Source organism: Perna viridis, chromosome 8 (genome assembly GCF_037379345.1).
Source record: "Perna viridis isolate PV_CMFRI_1.1 ecotype Kerala chromosome 8, ASM3737934v1, whole genome shotgun sequence".
Taxonomy (NCBI): domain Eukaryota; kingdom Metazoa; phylum Mollusca; class Bivalvia; order Mytilida; family Mytilidae; genus Perna; species Perna viridis.
The window spans coordinates 10884978-10907025 of record NC_142452.1 but is presented as its reverse complement, the minus strand read 5'-3'; the positions used below and the strand labels follow the sequence as shown (position 1 = coordinate 10907025).

At 32.0% G+C, this 22048-nt stretch overlaps 1 pseudogene; it reads right to left on the bottom strand.

Annotated features, from left to right (window-relative positions):
- Positions 1-523: 523 nt before the first annotated feature.
- Positions 524-22048, bottom strand: part of LOC148609300 (uncharacterized) — a 44697-nt pseudogene continuing 23172 nt past the window's right edge.

Sequence of the window (22048 nt, the reverse complement as noted above, 5' to 3'; positions counted from 1 at the left end):
TTATATTACAAAAACAGCGAACGAGGTCTTCATATACTTTTAACAGCGTTAGTTTCTGACGAATGTTAAAACCAATTCTTAAATGTTGGAACACGTGCCAAACTGCACCTCAACTGCATGTAGATGCGGATATTACCTACAGCAACATGAGAAAGGAAAGTGATCAAAGGCTAACGAAATAATTCAAAAACAAAAAAAAAAAAAAAAAAAAAGTAATAAAACAGTTAAAACAACAAACAACTAAATAAACAAAAACAAAATATGTTAATGATTTTTAAGAAAAAATAAACAAGCAAATCTCATATTACATATAATGTGAGAGATGAACATAGTAAACTTCATACTTCCAATGTAATTTACACCTATAAACTTATAATTCACTACAACTGAATACTATCTTATTATAATTTTCAAAACAATTTCTATGTACAATAATATACCTAATCTTTTAAAATCTTTCCATGTCAAAAGGATGAATCTTAAAATACGATTAAAGTTCCAATTTCAAATGTTTTTTTTAATGTTATTTCTTGGTTTCATCGTATTCTTTAATAACTTCTTGTGCCAAATCTGCTTCTTTTTCACGCACACGCACAAGCTTTTCATCCTCCGACATTTCTTCTACAAAAAAAATACGTAGAAGAAAAGATTTAGACGAAAGTAAATGATCACCAGAGTACTAAGACGCCTTGTTTTTTGTCAAACTGTTTAATTTATATTGTTTTTTTTTTGCTTTGTTGTAGTTTGGTTTTTAGCATAGTATGTACAGAATTTTGTGTTGATTGTTATTTACTTGATCAGTTTTTGTGTCTCACAAAACTATTGACTTAGCCCAAGCCCACTTTTCGTTTAATAGCACAAACTTAAACTGCAGTGGTGTTGATGTGGAAGAGAGATTCAAAGTTAAATTATGCTATAAAATCTCTGTAAAGGGTTCATTAAACGCAAAGTGCAAAGGAGTTATTATAAGGATAAGAGATGGTTAACCAAAGTCAGGAAAAACTAAAGTCCTTGGTTTGTCAATGCTAAAGCAAAACTGTTAAATTATGATCTAAAATATCATAAGCTTGCATTTTCTTAGGAATTTTAACGAGAAAAAATGACTAAATGTACTTGTTGATCATTGCATTTCTACATTCCCCCTGTTTATTTTTGTGCATATGACTCCAGATGCCGAAATGACAAAAGCAAAATGATAAAAATATCAATCTACCCTGTAGAAATATCAGTCAGAATATAATTTGTTTGTTCTGAAATTATCAGTCAATATCTCTTATCTTAATAATACTCAAAATTCATTTAATGAGAATTGTTTAAAATTATGGCTTTGTAAATTAATGCTTAGACAAGAATTAATTCCAGAAATGCTGGTTGCTTTGACGCAGTGCATCTGCACTAACCACATCATCTAGATGTTCTCCATCTCATGTTTTTACTTTGAAACTGTTAACTTCAATTTTGACTTATCTGAATAATCGCCTTAGTGACGCCTCAGAATTTTCTTACCGATATTTAGGTTTATATGTATTGTACGAGTTTGTTATATATATATATATATATGGACTTTGTGCAGGCGGTGTTGCCATAGATGTCACAGCAGTACGAGTTTGGTTAACCAAAGTCAGGAAAAACTAAAGTCCTTGGTTTGTCAATGCTAAAGCAAAACTGTTAAATTATGATCTAAAATATCATAAGCTTGCATTTTCTTAGGAATTTTAACGAGAAAAAATGACTAAATGTACTTGTTGATCATTGCATTTCTACATTCCCCCTGTTTATTTTTGTGCATATGACTCCAGATGCCGAAATGACAAAAGCAAAATGATAAAAATATCAATCTACCCTGTAGAAATATCAGTCAGAATATAATTTGTTTGTTCTGAAATTATCAGTCAATATCTCTTATCTTAATAATACTCAAAATTCATTTAATGAGAATTGTTTAAAATTATGGCTTTGTAAATTAATGCTTAGACAAGAATTAATTCCAGAAATGCTGGTTGCTTTGACGCAGTGCATCTGCACTAACCACATCATCTAGATGTTCTCCATCTCATGTTTTTACTTTGAAACTGTTAACTTCAATTTTGACTTATCTGAATAATCGCCTTAGTGACGCCTCAGAATTTTCTTACCGATATTTAGGTTTATATGTATTGTACGAGTTTGTTATATATATATATATGGACTTTGTGCAGGCGGTGTTGCCATAGATGTCACAGCAGTACGAGTTTGAGTCCCGCGGAGGGAACGACAAAAAAATTGCATCGCAAATTTGACAGTTCTAACATCGTTGGGAATTTTTCAGACCTTTCTATACGTTTATAATATCTTCCCTGTATCAATTTGATCCGATGGAGCAGTGTAGCAAATAGAGTCGTCACATTCTGAGACGTTGTATATATATTTAGCCAAATTCCCTGATATATTTGAACAATTGATATTCACTATAATTATTTTACTACATAAAACATTTTTATCGGGAAAGTAAACAGCTGACGACTGCCGTGCAATATCATGTACTTGTAATCAAATCGTCAAGATTGCAAAATCATAATATATTGGTGTGTCAGAAGTAAATTGTTTAAATGGAAACTATTAAATACGGAATGTAATAATAAGAATAATCATAAACTCTATTCTTCATATGTAAATTTCAACTGGACATTAAATGTCAATTAAAAGGAGTGGAAATGTAAAACATTAACAACACAATTCGTACCTCGAGTTTGCTGAACTTATCATTTAAAATATACCTCAATCTTTTAAATCAATTCGTTGTCCAATTGTATTAATAAAATATTATAAATAATAAGTTTGAACTTTTAACGAAACATTTATTTTGGTATTAATGTTATTCGAGTATAATTCATAACAATACTAATTTTCAATGTATTTGTATATGCCTAAAAGGTAATGTAGTTTACCTCCTATGGTATCTAACATTAGGTCACCAAACACCTGCCAAAAAGGAATTTTCAGGATTGTCCAACTTCTCAAGTGTTGAATGTCAATAGAAGATGCACTGTTGTGGTTTGGAAATTACTTTGCATGGTAAACAACACCGCCTCCAATGAGTAACACAAATAAAATGACAAGGTAATATAGCAGATCTGCTAGCTACAAAACAGAAATCGTAATTTAGATTTTTCAAATCGGTTATGAATGAAAGGTATTTTGAAGAACTTTCAGTATTATTCAACTTTATCATATATATATAAATATAAAATATTACCGGTATTACATTTTAATTATTCACGCTATGAAATAAATCTAGTAACTTCACTATGGGATTTCTCCTGCAAAGACGGCACAACATAATTATTGCGAAGCATCTATATAATGAATATATAGGATAATCAGTTGATAAACTAAAACATAATTACTCATCTCAAGAAAGTTCCACACACTAAAAACCTATGCATTCTTCGGCACTTGTGATCATTGTTCGGTAATTCATTTTTTTTTCAAATTAATATCATATCAATATTTGAAAAGCATTGTCTCAAATAAGTACAATTTCCCATGCTGTTTTTTTTTTAAGATTGTTTGAGTTAAAAGTATAGTCATAGAAATAATACTAATTGGTGTTAAACGTACCATTTCCTTAACCATAATTATGATTATCCCTAGCCTTTTGAAAAGAAGGAGTAAGTTGAACGCTCTCAGAAACATGACGAACAGCGACACACTATATAACCTTTTGATGTGCACTAACAGGTTTGGTATGGCGAGTACGTGGAGCGAAAAGGCAAAGATGTACAAGATAAAACAAAGGTAGTCCAATATATTTCAAACATCACACAGATGTAAAATGATCCTTCGACCAGAAAGATTACAAATATCATCTGGTCGGATCTGACAGTGATGAAAGGTATCAGAAATCAAAATATGAATAAGTTAAGAGTAACTTGGCCCTGCGAATTAATTTATTCGTTCATAGAACCGACAAAAATGAAGTCAATATAGCTTCACATTTTCACATTTGAGTTTCATTATTAACAAAGCAAGAAATTAAGTCCGATTTCTTAAATTTGTGCCTGTAACTTGTCTTGCATTTCTCTCTCTCTCTCTCTCTCTCTCTCTCTTTAGACATTTAGACTACTATAAATTTCCAAATGATATTTAGTGCTTTAAACAAATATAATTATCAGTATACAACAGTTTGTAAATAAAGTTTAGACTAAAATAACAGTGCACCTGCACCTGTTCATATCATCAAGATGTTCTCTGGCATGTTTGACCCCAAGATCGTTACTTAAACTTTGACCTATCTGAATCATAACCAAAATGACACCTCGTTTCCTCTTACAGTTATGATAGCGTGGCTTTTTTAAACAGGCGAAGTATGTTTTAACAATTGCTTGGTACAATATTTAAAAGAATCATAGCTTTTCAAGCTCTTTCCTGTATATTCCAGTGACTACCCTTGAAAATAGCTGTGGTTTAAAATGAAAATGTGTTATACATAAAGTTTGCATATTTTTCAAAGTCTGTAAAAAATCTAATTTTATAAAACGTAATAAATTAAGAATAAGAAGTGATTTAAAATTCCTTTTGCTTTTGTTCGAATACATATTTCGATTTATAAATTGAACATTTCAAAATGGTGAAAAAATAATCACAGTAGAAATTTTCTTTATCGAAAAAAATTATATGCAGAAACTAACTTTAACTGCATTTCAAAATTCATATTCCATTTTATTAATATCATATGGATATTATCTTAGAACGCTACAAGCGCAGACATTTATAAAAAAGATGGTTATTTTTTTGCACTCCAAAAAATACACTGAACATCTTTTTATTTTCCGTTTTTAAAGAAGAAATTTTGTGGAAATAATGTACTTCCGGAGAAAGATCTTTACGTTAATTATAGCTACACTATTTATAACAAACTTCACTTTCACTTTCATTGAAATTGTAACGATATGTCGTCAACTAACGCTTGACAATATCGTAAACCATTAGTATCTACAGAAGTAGAGAAACAGGTGGGAGAGGAAAAATGTGACTTTTAGCGAGCATGTACATACTATTGCAATGTTTTAGAATTATTTATAACAAAAAACGTTTATGTTAAAGGTTATTGAAAAAAAATTAAACTATAAAATTATATTAGAGATAATCGGATAACTAACGAACGGAGTCCGATGTAATGTGATAAGTAATAAAAAATACATTCCAGTTATTTTTCTTTTCACGGAAATGTCCTGAAATAGACAAATTTTAGATCTGGATACAAACCTTCTTGACGCAGCAAGTCCCAAATTTACATTCGTTTTATACCCCTTACGTCAGATTCTTCAATAACATAGTTTGCAGATTGCGTAACTTTCGAGTAGAAGGCAAAACACGCGAATGATACGTGATTTGCATGCAATGGTAGGGTTCAAACTTTGGTGAATGATTAGAAGGTATGAAATCTTAAATGAAATTATTTTTTCTCCGAAATCTGTTTACTAGGAACAGCTTTTTTTCGCCATTGTGCTTCAACCATAATAATTATGCACCTGAATATAGTATTGGAGACAACACTAGTTTTTTCCCCCGTCTTTATACATCACGTAAATACGATTACGATAATAAATCATTAAAGACTATTTATCGAAATTAAGCTGGAAACTATGTTGAAACCCCTAATATGCCGAAAAATTGGACAATCTTGTGAAAAAGTAAAACAAAAGCATAATCAGAATCAAAATGCAAAATGCAAGTTTTCTTGTACTGTTAGAATTAGAAAGAAGATGTAGAATATCTTGCATATTGTATTGTGAAAAGCGAGTATGTGCCGTATACTTTTATAATATTCGCTTCTCTAGCATTGGGTTCTAACATATTTTGTGTTATGTTTTATCCACGTAATTGCTGAAGGTAGCAGAAGGGTTGGCGCCATTTCCGTTAAATGTTTTACTTCGTCTTTGTCAGAAATCTTCAGCCTTTGGTAATTTGTGTTTGTAATTTTGAACTGGAAAAAATAAACAATCTATATGCAAACTTACTTGGTTACAACTGTGACTTCATTTGTTATGTTTTCCCATGCGGGACGCCTTGACTTTTATTTTTCTTTTCCTTGTGATATTTGTTGTTATACTTTTACCTCTTACATATTGTGGTGTCTTGCTTGTTTTTTTGTTTTTGTTTTTGTTTTTGTTTTTGTTTTTTTTTTTTTTAAATTTTAGCGTGATATTCTATTTGCTTATTTATCAAATCTTAAATTATATCAATTAATTGTACACATAATAAAACGGTTTATCATAAGATGCGTGCTTGTAAATAGATTTTGCATTCCTTAATTTATATTGAAAACCCACTTCATTCATACCTACCGTTAAATGTGTCATCTTATATATTTTTAACTATCATATACTACAAGATCGTGAAAACTTTCAAGCTATATTGTTTCACGTGGCAATTTTACACTTAAGAAACTGGCAGATATATTTGAAACCAACAAGATCGTTCGTTTACATAGTTGGGTAATCGTTTTAAAACCTTTTTTGAAAGGTTATAATTGTTAAAAGTCCATTTAAACATAGAAATCTAGTTTTAGTGTTTGCGCGTCACATTTGTCAAACAACAATAAGCTTGTATGACTGCAACAAAAGTCGGACAGTAATGAAAATTAAACAACTTTACCTTATGCGAACTGACAAACAGAAAACGTGTATTACGCTGCAAAACCGGTGTAATTTCAAATAAATTGACAATAACTCTTATTTAAAGAACACAAGGAAGGCATAATTACATGATTGTTTTTACTTCAAACACCTTTACAAAGACTCAATACTGATTCAAGTAATATCGACGAGAAACAAAAGCATCATAACATATGAACGATGAAAGAAATCAGAATCAAAAACATCAAAACGAAAGGAAAGTCTGTACAGAAAACGATACACTACATGCAATATATCAAAACTGACTATAAGGAACCCAAAGCAGCATACAAAAAGACTAACGCACTTTCAATGAGTCCAACACATATCTGGACGTAGAAACAATGATTTAAAAAAAAATACCACATTACAGGTTGGTTGTTAAACCGATTAGATATGAATCAAAATGAAGATATCTTGTCACATCTGTGAGATATAACTTCACATCGTTCAATCATACTGTTCATATTTAAAGGCAGTATTCTTGCTCTGCTAAGCAAGCTAATGTACAACACTAACATATTATCCGTGAAAAGTATATTATATAGAGTGTAATTGAAGTAAATTGAGCAAGAAGAACACTACAATCGTTTTATTTTAGAAGAACAAATACAAGATTAAGTTTGCAAATGAATATACATATGTACGACATAAATAAAGTTTTTCATAACACTACATGATTCAGTAATTTTGTGTTAAACTTTATACACAAACAGTACATTTTTTTTTATTTTCAATAGTTTTTCACACCTTTGTTAGACTAAATATGAAAAAGAGAAACATTCAATTATTTCTGTATTCTTTTTGTAAGAATTCTAAGTTATTCAAACATAAGTAGGAATAAAAAATGAAGTCTACAAACGGTAATGACAAAAATAGTGCCGACCGATGTAACCAACTTCTTTACAGTGCAGTAAATTATTATATTGATTTTACATTTTTATTCTTACCTCTCTTATGCAGACCTACATTATCATGGGATAAAGATGAATTCTATGGACAGTTTGAATGCCCATGGTTTTATCAGGTTTTACAACTTCAAGTATGGCAGAATTTTGTAGGCCTTATTGTGTGGGGTATTTCATCAATTGAAAGTCTCTTCGTATCTTTTTTGTTCACAAATATTGGGGACAAAACACCTAAAAACCTACAGATCACGTCTTTATTTCAAATTGTCATGGCAATAACTCTAACAAGAAGTCGTCTTACAACTTCGACCAATGAAGACGTTTGTAGGCAATACCATGCGAAACATTTTATCAATTGCAAGTTTCTTTCTGTTTATTATGGCTTTTCATATGCTCTCTTTCATAGTTCTTAAAATATATACTTTGATTAAAATTTCTTCATATCTGTATTATCAATAGATAAGGTGGAAATGTTTTATGAATCAATAATAAAATTACAAGTAATGTGCAGGATGATAAACAAAGCAATAGTACAATTTTGAGATTTTTTACGAGACATATATGTTATTTTAAAAGTTTAGAAGCCGCTTTATGGTGATCTTCGTCTTCTACTACCTTTTTTGCAAATTCCCTCTGCTTTTTCAACATTGTTTTGGTCTCTTTATCTATAACTAGAAACATGAAATGACTCTAGAATAAGGTAAGAATTCCATGCTAGCGACTCATTGTATGATCGCCGAATGTAATCAAAATTATCATTTGAAACAGGTAAAAAAGGCAATAATTTGTTTTGAAATACTGATAGGCCTTTCTTTCAAAATTGAACCATCAACACTGTCGTTCTTTGTTGTAATGCTAAAAGGTCAAAACAAGTTGTGGAATATTGTTTAGGAAACTCAGAAAAGAAGATGTTTGAAGAAAATGTTAACGACGACGACGGCGGTCGCCAGGTAGTAGCTCGCTTGGCCTAATGCCGGGTGCGTTAAAACCTAATTAGCTTAGACAACTTTAGCGTGAGGTCGTTTCCAATACATGTTTTCGTTTCCTTATATAAGGTCATGGAATGAAACGATAAATAACTAATTACTGCATTCCAAGTTCATTGCGATTCACTTTGGAGGAGTACACTTGTGGAAGAGTGGATAATGCATACCGTATTCAATAACATATGTTTGGTCTAACTTATGTTCAACTAAGCAATCTTACCAACCCATGTTATAGAACCTAAATGCAGAAAAGTTCCTTCTAAAAATCTTATTATACTTGAAAGCGAAAAAACTTATCTTTTAAAGAAAACTAGTGAAAACAAAAATAAATTAGCCTATTGACTTACAAGGTTTATTGTTAATACAACCATCTAACCAAAAATATGACGTTCATCATAAAACAGTTGATGAAGCGGGTGTTTCAAATATCGACACACACAGATTCTTGTTAGAATAATATTCCAGTTACATTTAAAGACATATCACACTAACCAGTTTTGACGTTTGGAATTTCGTGAAATCTTAATGGAATGGTCTTAAGTATAAAGGCATTGAAATAAGCTTCTAAAAGTATAGGTCACCGTGTTTTTAACAAAGATATATAGCATTTCAAAAATTCGTAAAATCAGGACTTTTTGTCATTTTCTGAATTCAATTCAGACATATCTGATCTTGCTAATATTTTTACGAATGATACCTGCCATACACAAGTAGATTGGATATTGTCTGTTTTTCATTTAAAAAAACAGTAAAAACAAAATACAATGAGCTTTATCCGCCTAAAAGTATCCATCCCAAAGAAAAACAACTAACTTTTGAACCATATTCAAAGTAATCTGAAATACTTCTCACGTTATTTTTTTTTCAAACTTGCGGTATGAAAAGGTATCCATTAGGTGATGTTATAAACACTTTGAAAAGTGGGCGTCGCCCATCAAATAAGAAAATTAATCACATTTATGTACCATTTCTGCAAAATTTTGTTTGGACGTTTCCTACGCCAAATGTTATGTTGGATGACGTTACGTCATAGTCAGCGACAGAACGTCTTTAGAAGAAATAGAATATTAAAACGGCAATATAAAACTTGACTCTGAAGAATTAAGCGCAAAACAAAAAAAGAATTACGACTGAAGAGAACGGAAAATTGGGCAAAAGGCGATATATACATAAAACAATTCTGGTTGCATGGCAATGTCTCTTCGCGAGAACATGTTATATTTCGTATTCACATTCGAAGTTACACGTACCACAATGCTTATTTATAATACTTCAATGACGAATGACTTATCGGGATCTAAAGTTCAACATTTACAAATGTACGTGGAACGTTACAACAGTTAGTAGTAATATTTTTACTAAACAATAGGAAGAAAATTTTGCACAATAGTCGCCGGTGAAGTATTTTTACGGGTAAGAGAGTGCACCACCAATAAGTACTTGTACAAGTTTGTGTCTTCGTGTGGCGTACTTTATGTCAAATTTGAAATACCAAAAATAAAAAATCATAAAATGAAATAAATAAATAAATAAATAAATAAATAAATAAATAAAATTAAAAAAAAATAAGGATTGAAATTTTCAAGAAATAAAAAAAGCATGATCTATAATTGTCCTTATTTTTTCGTTTACATTAAAAAATATTTCGGCGCTCTATGCGGAGGAGAAAAGTTTTCTAAAAAAAAAATGGCAGGGCAGAACATTTATCCTAGAATCAAAGAAAATAAATTGGCAGGCCATTCCTGTCGGTAAACATACATCCTGATTGTAAGGCTATATTATTTTTCCAGTGTTCCTACTCTAATACTACATAGATTCTTTTTTTGCAAATGGACGACAATCAATCATGATTTCATACAAAAAACATAAACTCAAATTTCAACGGAGGAGCATTCGCCTGATCCACCCCTCTGAATCCGTGCCTGGATAAGGTACTCCGCATGAAACTTTTTATTCAAATTTACCCCAGTAAATGTACTAGCAAATTATGTTTTATTTGCAATTTTCGGGACTATATTTAATATTCTTCATTTAAACATCTCGTCGGGATTAAGAAAACAAGCTCAGATTTTCAAAAAAAAAAGAACATTGTTCCATATCTCTCACCCGATCCTCGCTAAAATGCTTGATTATCAAATTGGCATACTCCATCTAAAACTATCGGACAATGCTGATTATCATTTATTTCAAAGTCTAAGTATTAACAACATTTGGTATAAGTTTCCTCGGAATCCGTTGTGAAATTATAGTCGTGAGTTTGTGTAGGATAGACGGACGTACGGACGGGCGCCTGATATTTACGGAAGATCTTCCAAAGCGGCCCTTGAATCTCGACGCCATATTGGTTTTATGGTCAAAGGGAGATAAATCGCGAATTTCGCGAAAAAAGCGACGTCACAAATTGACGATGATATAACAGTTTGCGCCATACAATGCGCATAAACAAAAGTATGATTTGTCTTTAAGGTTACTAGAGGGTAAAACATTCACACAACCTTGACTATCACGCCATTGTAATGTCTTGAATTGTAAATCACGTTTGTTTAAATTGTACATGCACTAATGTCTTTATTTTGACAATTTTATTGCATTTAGGGTAAGTCCTATCTAATATCCATTTACACAGATTTTTCTGATTTTTCTCAAAGAAGACCTTGAATGAAGACACCGTTAGGTTTTAACATAGGTCATTTGGATATTTACGATAATCTGTTATCTAAGAACATTTAACATAGATACTGTGATATGACTTTTTTTGTTATTTTGCATTAATTAGAGATCAATCGACCCAAATACATTTTGATAAGTAATTTAGGTGGAAAAGTTCATTAGGGATTGGGAAACAAATTACATTTTAAGGTCACATGTATTTAAATCATTAAATCACAGAATAAAAGTGTCCCTAAAAATAGTTGCATTTTAGTGCATTTTCAATGATGCAGAGATAATAAGACACCGTAGAATATCACACTGTATATCTAAATTTTCTTTGCTGAATAACAAATACAATAAACACAAAGTTCTCGATTCGATCTGCAACATAGGATATCCATATAACCAAGACAAAGCCTCAAAAATACCAAAATAGTCATGAGAATAACATATATAAATTTACAGACATAACTAGCAAGCCAGGCTTGATACAAAATGGGGGTTTGGACCAGGTTCATTGCTAGGATATTACTAATGCCTTTTCACTGTTTTTTTCCGTAAATGCCCGTCGATCTTTTCTTATATAAATGCTGTCATTCCGGTTTAAACGAAGAAGGGAAAATCTGCCATTGCTTAAAAGTCATCTAGTATGTGACGGTGAAAAAGAGAACGTTACAAAGATTTTTTTTGTAAATGGATTATTTGTAATAAAATCGGCATTTACTATCATATCAGACAGACCGATGAAAAGTTTTCAAATTGTGAGTGGCTTATTTCCGATTCCTATATTTTACAGCATCTTCGTTAGGCAAGGATTACGGTCCTGCCCCTCCTATTGCGTGAAGAGAGGGGACAAGGTCGTAACCCAGAGTAGTGAAGATGCTTTTACAGTTGTGATCCCATATTTATTTTAATTCTTATCGGTATTTAGAATATAACAAATCAGAATTATAGTGAACTATAAAGTAGCTCACTTATTCATTCTCTCTGTGAAGCAGATAGACATAATTAGCTGTTCGAAAATTATAAGTATGGCATTGTAAATGTTCAAATCAACTTTTTTACCTTGTCAATATATGACAACAGAGGTAACGCACAATTCAGTGCACAAACCATTACTACAACTTATAGACAGTAATTTAGCCAACGATAGATTGTATCTCCTGTTTTAAACGTCTGGATCAGAGCCCCTCTCTTTTTTAATGTTCTTGATCCGCCCCTGGCCTGGATAATGATGTTTCCTTTGAACTAATATTCTATAATAACTATAATACCATTGTGTCCTATTCATACGGCTACTAAAACTGAAGTCTTTTTGAGAGGTAAAAAAATCTTAGAAGTTTTTTATTGTGTCGGAACTTCTTCCTTATTTTTGCGTTAGAATTAATATTTTTACAAGGAATCTGGTTTGTTTTTATCATCTAATTATGTATAATCCGTTCACAGCAGCGGTGGATCCAGAGAGGGTGCATTGGATTGACTTCCCTCTTTTTATTGGAAAAATTGTCATTTTCATGTGTAAAATTGACAAAAATAGAAAATAATATCCTAGTACACACACCTTTTTCTGAGGAACCCCGGCTGGTACCCTCCTTTTTACAGTGTGGATCCGCCATTGAAGAGGATATTGCATTACACGCATCAGTCTGGCGCACAGTTAAATATCATAAGACATTAAATGTTGTGACAACATGCATGTACATGTTTTCGCATGCTTCCATGCAAAGTTCAAAGTTCACAGTTTATGTATTGTTAAATTTATTACGAAATTCAGCCTTAACATGAACACCAAAGTCGCATTTTTTGTTTGAGAATCCCTGATTCATGGCTAAATTTTCAAGGTTTTATTTGAAGTACAAGCATATAAAGACAAATTGCAACAAAAAAATGTGTATTATATTTTTATGTACAAAAGAATTCAAAAACCATAAGTCTTTTCATCAAAACGTAAGGTAGACTCGATACTTTACATGTTTTTTTTATTTGTCATTTTGCCTATGTTGCAGATCGAATCGAGAACTCTGTGTTTATTTTATTTGTTATTCAGTAAAGAATACTAAGATATACATTGTAAGACTTTACGGTGTTTTATTATCTCTTAATCAATGAAAATGCACTAAAATGCAACCAATTTTAGGGTCATTTTTGTTCTGTGATTAAATAGTCAACTTTTTTCGGAAAAAAAGTTCCTTTTTACATTATTGAAATTCTATACATATGATCGTTACTGTTACTTATTGCCCGTATCCTACAATGAACAATTTCACTTAAAGCACTTATCAAAGTGTATTGGGGTCGATTGATTGAACACTTTTCAGTTAAAAAAGAATAATATCCAAAAACTACATTGATTTATCTTTCAATTGACATATAATATAGCCGTAGACCCTCTAGGCCCATGAAAGTTAGAAAAAACCTTAGCCGTTCGCAGCACTATAGGGGCGTTAATTAATTAGTTGCGTAATTTATGCATACCATTGATGTTTAGAAGAAAAATTGCACTGACGAGCTGCAAGACAAGTTTGTTTTTCTGTATGTTTTAGAAATTCATATGTCTGATGAAGTTATATCAAACCTTATGAGCGCTATTGGGGTTAAACAAACGGATGGTTGACAAACAAAATGAAAAGATAAGATGTATATACAAAACTATTTTGCAGTATGATTAATCTTACATGTTGTTGTTATTAGCTAACTTTGTAAACATATACACGATACACGATCTTTTACATTCAGATATAAAATTATGCGATTGCGTTGTATATACACGTTCATTTGCGTTAAAATAAGGGATCTCACTTCCCAAATTAAGAATATGTTACTGGGAAATGAGTTTAAAGTGCTGAACTTATAATATTGATACGATATATGATTCCAATGAATATATGTACACAAACATAAAAAATTTGAATAAATTGCAAAAAAATGTGTTGTTTTTTTAACAAATTAAAACGTATTTACGATAGTAACCAACAGGACAGCTGGCTGCGACTGTTAAAATCGTTCCAAAAATACTTTTTTTTAGTTGTATGATTTAGTTGAAATTTTTTGAAAAAAAAAATTGTTTCATCACGACAGGAAACCGAATGGTCTTAAATTTGAGACCGCGCTTATAAAAACCTTACTTGACATCGACGAGTCGTCAAAACATCTTTGGCAAGCTCGTTTGAACAATCCATAAAACAAAACAAGGATAAACCGTATTGGAATGTTGAACGGTGACGGATATCGATGTTCATAGTCAATTACCACAGAGTGACGATAATATTTCCATTTCGTGGTAGCATTAATTCTTATCTCCTTGAATCGAGCGCTGTAAGAAAACATTGCAATGCATAATTTATCGACTGAAAAAACAACAAGATTTGAATAAAAAAATGTTATTTGTAAAATCAAAAAGAGATATTGAAAACTTACTAATACGCAAATGCAAGTAAGTTTCGATTTGACCTGTTGAAATATCATTCGAATGCTTTGTAAAAACATGTAACAGGATAAAATAAAAAAATTTTCTTTCAAATAATAAAAAAAAACTTTTTTGATTTTTTGGAATATAATTAGATATTAAATGTGCCAAACAGTAACATCTCCAACCGTACTAAAACTTTACCTAAACATGGCTATTACTATGTTTAATAACAACCAGTGTGTCAGCATCATGTACAAAGCAGCTATAACTGGTGTTATCCAATCGTACGATGGGCACCTTTCAACATCCGGGTTGTTACGCCATATTGATTCATTATGTGTACAATCGTCCACGTCGGTTGCTATAGTTCAATATTTGAATAGTAAATAAAAATATTCTCATTATAATGGACAACTGACACGCTAAATTGTTTAACGATAAACCAAGTGTCTTCTTTTGAAAATCATCAGATTCTCTGTTTTTTTTCCAAACAAACATCTTTTAAATTACAGTTTCTGTTTTGTATCTTTCAGATTATATCTATAAGTCAAAAGAACCGGTACAAATATAAAGGGAACGGATAGTGCGAATATGGAAAATGTCAGCTGGAAAATATATATATATTTTCATATTTTATTTTATTTTCAATTACAGCTTCACTCTTGCAAACAAAACCATAAAAATCTGTTTATACATTTGTTTTAAATGTTCCAAATCGGATGCAAAAAAAATGTTTTCTTTTCAATCAAGTTACCAAGTTCAACGAGAATCAATGACATATTAAAATTGTTGTTCATCACAATGAATTATTATTACCTTAGATTTAGAATCAATGGAAACAAATTAATTTTACCTACTGTACAGAGTCTGTTCATTTACATTTAAAAAAATCGAAGGTAAGATATCTGAACAAAAGCCTACCTTCTATAGTATTAAGCAAAGGGTCTCCGAACACCTGCCAAAAGGGAGTTCTCAACACAGTCCAAAGCCGCCATGTCTGGATATCAGTAGTAAATCCTGTTGTATTATGCGATGGATATAAGTTGGCGTGGTAAATAATACCAGTGCCAAAAAGGAATACAAACAATATTACAAGATAGTATAATAGGTCAATCAGCTAAAAAGAAAAAAAAATATTATGATTTAATAAATGTGCGAAAAATCACATGATCGATAGGCTGGGAAAGTTCCCCTTACACCCCTCTCACTCATCAAATTTAAGATAACTTTCCGGAATCTTAATACATGTACTTTTCCTTTAAAAATAAATTTATAATCAAACAATATTACCGGATTCTTTTCCAGTGTAAGTATGTCTTTGTACCCCAATAGGGCTCCATTGTTCGGGCGTTTACGTCATCCATGGGACATCGGATATGAATAAAGTAATATTCACAGTAACTTTATGGGATAATCTTCCCATTTTATAGAGTTTAGGGCAATGGGGCGATAGGGAATTAGGAATGGGACAATGGGATACGAGGAAAAGGGAATTGGGACTATTAATGGAGCAATGGGGAATGGGACGAAAACAATATGTTCTGCCTTTTTTTTCGCAAACAACGTACTTATATCATATTTCTATGACAGGTATTGGAAGAGATAAAAAAACATATTTAAACTAATTTTGAATGATTACAGGTGACGCAATTCATTATATATTGACATTTTTTTTATATTTAGTACACTTGTCTGGATTTTATAGATTAAATATGATCGCGCCCATTCGATTTCTTAAAATGACATTTTTGAAAATTTGGACTGAAATAATTTAGTGTCACAGATACTCCTATAATTTTAATAGTTTGGTGTCCCAAACACTAACACGCTAGTAATATTGCTAGTAACATTGCCACTTTTAATATTCTTAACAATTATGTAATCCATTATTGAAATTAAAACTGTTCTAGTGGAGAGTCCGAGTTGCTCATTTACTTTTGTTACTTTATATGTATGATTTTAGTTACTTTATGTTCGTTGTTGTGTATGTCTGTTTTCCATGTCTGGTCTTTGTCCCTGGATTACATTCTTTTGATTACCGCTAAACCTTTGTTTCCTTGATTACTCTTACAACATACATATACCAACACTGTAAAACCCACATTTATGGCATTCATATTTAAAATAACGACGAATCTATCATATCTGCTAAGTTAAGGCGCTTACGTTTTCGTTACAAGTATTATGTAACAGTAAAAAGGAAAATTTGTTGCAGAAGTTCATTTGAACTATTTTAATTTCATCTCAGTCACCCCTATCCCGTGAAAAAAAAAATGCACCTCAACATTTGGCAATACAGTGTCGTCGATATCAAAGAATATGACAAATCTGTTCATTCTAGGCGCTTAATTGTCAGTTTGTTTTAAGGTAACCATAATGAACTTAAATAAGATTAGAGTCTCCTACGTGCCTGAGTTTTGCCAATAAATGTAACAATTGTGACTGAAGGAGACCTTGGCAGGACTTATCATTTCAGTGTGTGAAATTTCTTTTTATCTATAGTTTTCATAGTTTGACTGAAAACTGTAAAATTAATTTAACCTTTTAAGGGTGCTAAATTTTACAAGGAGTCGTTAGACAACTTGTATCCCTTCAAAACTTTTGTAGGCCTTACTTCTTTTACGAATAATGGATTCTTAAATGGGAGATATTGGTTTACCCGAGAATCATATTGGAGTTGATGTACTAACAGTACTGGTACTGACATCTCAAAATGAATAGAACATAGTGGCAATTAGGCACGCCATAATAAGTGCGATGAAACCAATGATATAGGTAGTCAGCAGTTGTTTTCAAAACTGCTTGATTACAAATGACCAATTGTTTTGAATTAAAAGGAGTAAAAAGATCCAAAACTGCGTAAAATAGTTTCATTAGTTTTGTTCTCGATTTGACTTTTTAATTCGTTCAATCTAATATAAATGCATAGACATAGAATTAATTCTTCACTTATTACGTACCATCTCCTTCACCATAATAATAATTATACCAAGCTTCTTTAGTAATAGTAGGAAATTGAACAATCTCAGGAACATACAGAACAGAGCCAAACTGTATAATCTCCTGATGTGCACCAGTAAAGAAGGCATTGCAGGAATGCGGAGTATGAAGGCAATAAGATAAAGGATGATAAACAAATAATCAAGTATGTTCCATATGTTGTGGAAGTGTTATATCCAGCAAGAGCAACTGCAACAGTTTCCTGTTTTAATCTGAAACTGAGAATATAGTAGAGTAATCACCTTTCCCAGTGTAAATACTTTTGCCAATTAATCGTATCAGCAGTTGCATAGAAAAATAACCGAACAGATTTACTTTTTACAATAAAAATGACTCGTTTACTTTTACAACGAAATACAATATACCGAATACAGAACATTGTTTATTTTCTAAATGTAAATCACGGAGAAAACATTCTTCTGCAGATAAAGCTGCCTCTTATACATGGTATATTACATTTGTTTTTGTTTTATGCAGTCAAATGGAGGTGCAATTTCAGTATTGTTATATTTGTTTCAACTTGTATGTATTTAATTATTGTACAATCTGATGAAAAAGGTTTGCTAGATGTTACGTATAATTATTCATACTTAAGAAGTTCGTCCTGGAACCTTTTTTCTTGTTTTTCATTATTTGTTTGACGAGTTCTGCTATTAGTTTTAAATGCAAAAAAAAAAATAATTCATACTATACTCCACATTTCCTCTATTGATTCACCAACGATGTAAACAAAAACTAAACTCTCTAATACTGAAATAGATGTTGCTTGTAGTTCAGTTGTCAGAAATAAACTGAATAAAACCAGAGCTATTAGGAAAAATATCTGAAATAGAAAGTTATTGAGGTTTGTAGTAAATTATTAACGATACAAGCCGAAGAATCGGTAAAGTATTTAATGAAAATAATGAACAACTAAGAATTATTTCTTTAAAACATATGAATGACCTCATCATAGCACATTTTGTGTAGTATTGTATTAAACTTAGTTTAATCAAAACAGATAAAACAATGTCATTAATGTTGGTTGGACTAAACAAATTCAACAAATGTAAACAAACAAACATTTATATGGATACCTATAATCAAAATGAATAACATAATATTATGAATAATTATTTTTATTGCGTGTAAGCAAATCAAATAACTTGATAAGAAATGCCAATAGAAAGACTGGTGAATTTATGGGTAAAAAGGTATTCAAGGAAATAAAGATTTAGGGGAAACAAAAATAATGTAATCCAGTCACACAGACAAGACAAGACAGTCACAAAAAAAAATAATAAAAAAATAATAAAATACATACAAAGTAACAAGGTAAATGAGCCACTCAGACTCCACTAAAATTTGGGAGCATGAACCAGGTGCACCTGGAGGACAAACGTCTTCTGTTTTTCTAGAAATACCCGCCGAGTTGCTCATAAAAAATTAAGTCCTGGGTAGACAAAAGAGGAAAGGAAAACTACGACACAAATCAGTTTTCATGGTGCAGATAGATACATCGTCAAGATGCACGAGTTCATGATGACGACCATAAAACGTCTCTAGTGAAGACTTCAAAATAACCATGTTTCAGTAGCCTAATTGCAAGAAGCGAGATAAAAAAGTCTGCGTAGTTACGATAAGCTCTGGCACAACGTATGTGTTGTCATATGAAAACTCCATACGTAGGTGCTGAGGGGATGTTGCCACAGATGAAAGGACAATTCTGAATGAATGACAAGTCATCACGTTTGTCGTGAAATTTGGTCTATAGTTTTGTCATGAGTTTTTCTTTGCAACCGATCTTCAACTGTAGGTCAAGATATGAGGCTGACTACACTGTGTCTGTAGTATCCTTTAACTCAAGTAATCTGGGATAGATGCGATCTATCAAATCACTGAAACAAGGATTGTTTAAATATAGTACGTGATCTATATAGAGGAAACTGAGATTAAAGAATCAAACTCAACGATATACCTTTTTGGATCAGATCAGGTATAAAGTCAGCCTCATAAGCGTGAGGGAATAGGTCAGCAAGTAGAGGAGAACAATTTCTCCAGAATGAGCTTCATTGTCTTAAAGGTGAGTTGTAGCTTCTACGCGACACCTAGCTAGGGCCCCAAAAAAAGACAAATTTCGGTAAGGAGGAAATATATAATCTATTACAAATAAATTGTTTTCGACAGTTGATAATAATACAATCAACTATGTGATGGAGATGACATAATAATTTTGGAGGGAGGACATCTGTCTTTTAACAATATATAAATAGATTCATTACGAGTCTCTAATTATAAATTTAATTTGTGAAATGATAACTCCATATATTAACACCTTTACAACACATTGGTTCACATGCAGTTTTCTAAGGTTTATAAAAGTCTCTTATATTAATATGTAATGATAAAGCCTATCAGATATTGATTTAAAATAATTATATACTTGGTAAGTGAAACTTGTATTAATTCTTGTAACTCTAAAGTGGTATTGATGTTTTCACAACGTGAAACTTGTCGTAACTTACCAAATGAAGGAAAACTGGAATAATCGGAGCAGAGATCAGTTTCCCTGGACATTTTGATTCCCAGTGATGCTTAAAAAATGCTATACTATTATTCCATGTATGAATAACCATCTTTCAAACAAAGCCCTATACAAACAAGGAATGAAAAGATATGTTTATTAGATATATGAGGCTATTTTTCTTAAGAATCCGTGAAAACAATTATGTGCAATGAACTCCTCAATCATGTAATGTTGTCCAAATCTTAAAGGACTTTCTGTCACTCCCCAAACGTTGCTCACATGATGTAATGTCCGTTTCAATAAAGCGCTGTCATCCAAATGATGCAATTTCTCCAACAGTTTAATTGCTCTTTGTTGTATGATCATGAATTGTGTTTGTGCTTTTGGGTGAGACGAACTTTTTATCCGGACGGAAGCTGTAACCAAAGTGTTGTGTAAATCAAGAGGAATGAATTTTTTCCCGCATTCCAAGGAGTTTGGTATTGGAGAGTAGTACATGTAAAGTACAGAAAGATACCGAACAAGCTAAATTGGCGAACACATATGACATTTTCAGGAGCAAATTTTTATTTTCGGAATCTGAAAGATCATAAATCATCGGCGTATATGGCAGTTGCAGGAATGGAAATGATCGACAAAGATAACTTATTTCATAGTTATTATCTGGTTTCCTAAAACATCAAGAGAAATTCATTTACTGAAATCGTTTTATTTTAAAATAACTGCCGACTTTGTTTTGGATAATCAAACTCTGAAATATCATACATACTACGTGCGTGTTTTGCTTGTATGAGAACGGGAAGATCACATTAAATGATCGGTGAGCATTGAACTCAATGTTATTTTACCAAGTACCTGATTAAGACACAGATGCTATATAGGTCATATAGATTATCAGGGTCTGAAAAATTCCCAACAATGTTAGAACAGTCAAATTTGCGAAGCAAATTTTAAGTCGTTCCCTCCGCGGGACCACTCGGCCAGCTAGGCTATATAAAAATATAGCTTTCACTGGCCTGGTCATTCCTCCTCGTAGGATTAATCTAGGGCTGTAACTTAATAGCCTAGCTGGCCGAGTGGTCTAGGCGCTGGACTTAGTGCAGGCGGTGTTGCCATAGATGTCACAGCGGTACGAGTTCGAGTCCCGCGGAGGGAACGACCAAAAATTTGCTTCGCATTTGGGAATTCCCAACGATGTTAGAACTGTCAAATTTGCGAAGCAAATTTTTGGTCGTTCCCTCCGCGGGACTCGAACTCGTACCGCTGTGACATCTATGGCAACACCGCCTGCACTAAGTCCAGCGCCCTAGACCACTCGGCCAGCTAGTGGTACAAGTTCGAGTCCCGCGGAGGGAACGATCAAAAATTTGCATCGCAAATTTGACAGTTCTAACATCGTTGGGAATTTTTCAGACCTATCTATACGTTTACATATCTTCCCTGTATCAATTTGATCCGATGGTGCAGTGTAGCGATTAGAGTCGTCACAGTCTGAGGCGTTGTGTGTATATATATATCTAATGATAATATATGTATATGTCTAAATTGTACAACGATACCGATAAAGATGTTAATACACTATAATAAAATATATAATGAGCAAAAATTTCAGTCAACAAATGACCTTCTTCAGTGCCTTAAATAAACTCTGTTTTTATTTGTTGCACCATCCTTTAGACTTCTATTATATATATAATGTAATTTGGTTCCTAATTTAGTTCCCTGGTTAATACTGTAGGCGACCCAAAGACGCCAAAAAAGTAAGAGGAACTTGTGGAACGAAAACATTATCCGCACCTCCCGGATAATTTTATTTCCATTTTTTTTGATAGAGTAACATTTGAGTCAACATGGTAACGGAAGAGTAATCATGTCAAAAAAACGAATATTCTAGCAGAAGTCTCCGAATTTTAGTGAAATTTGCAGAC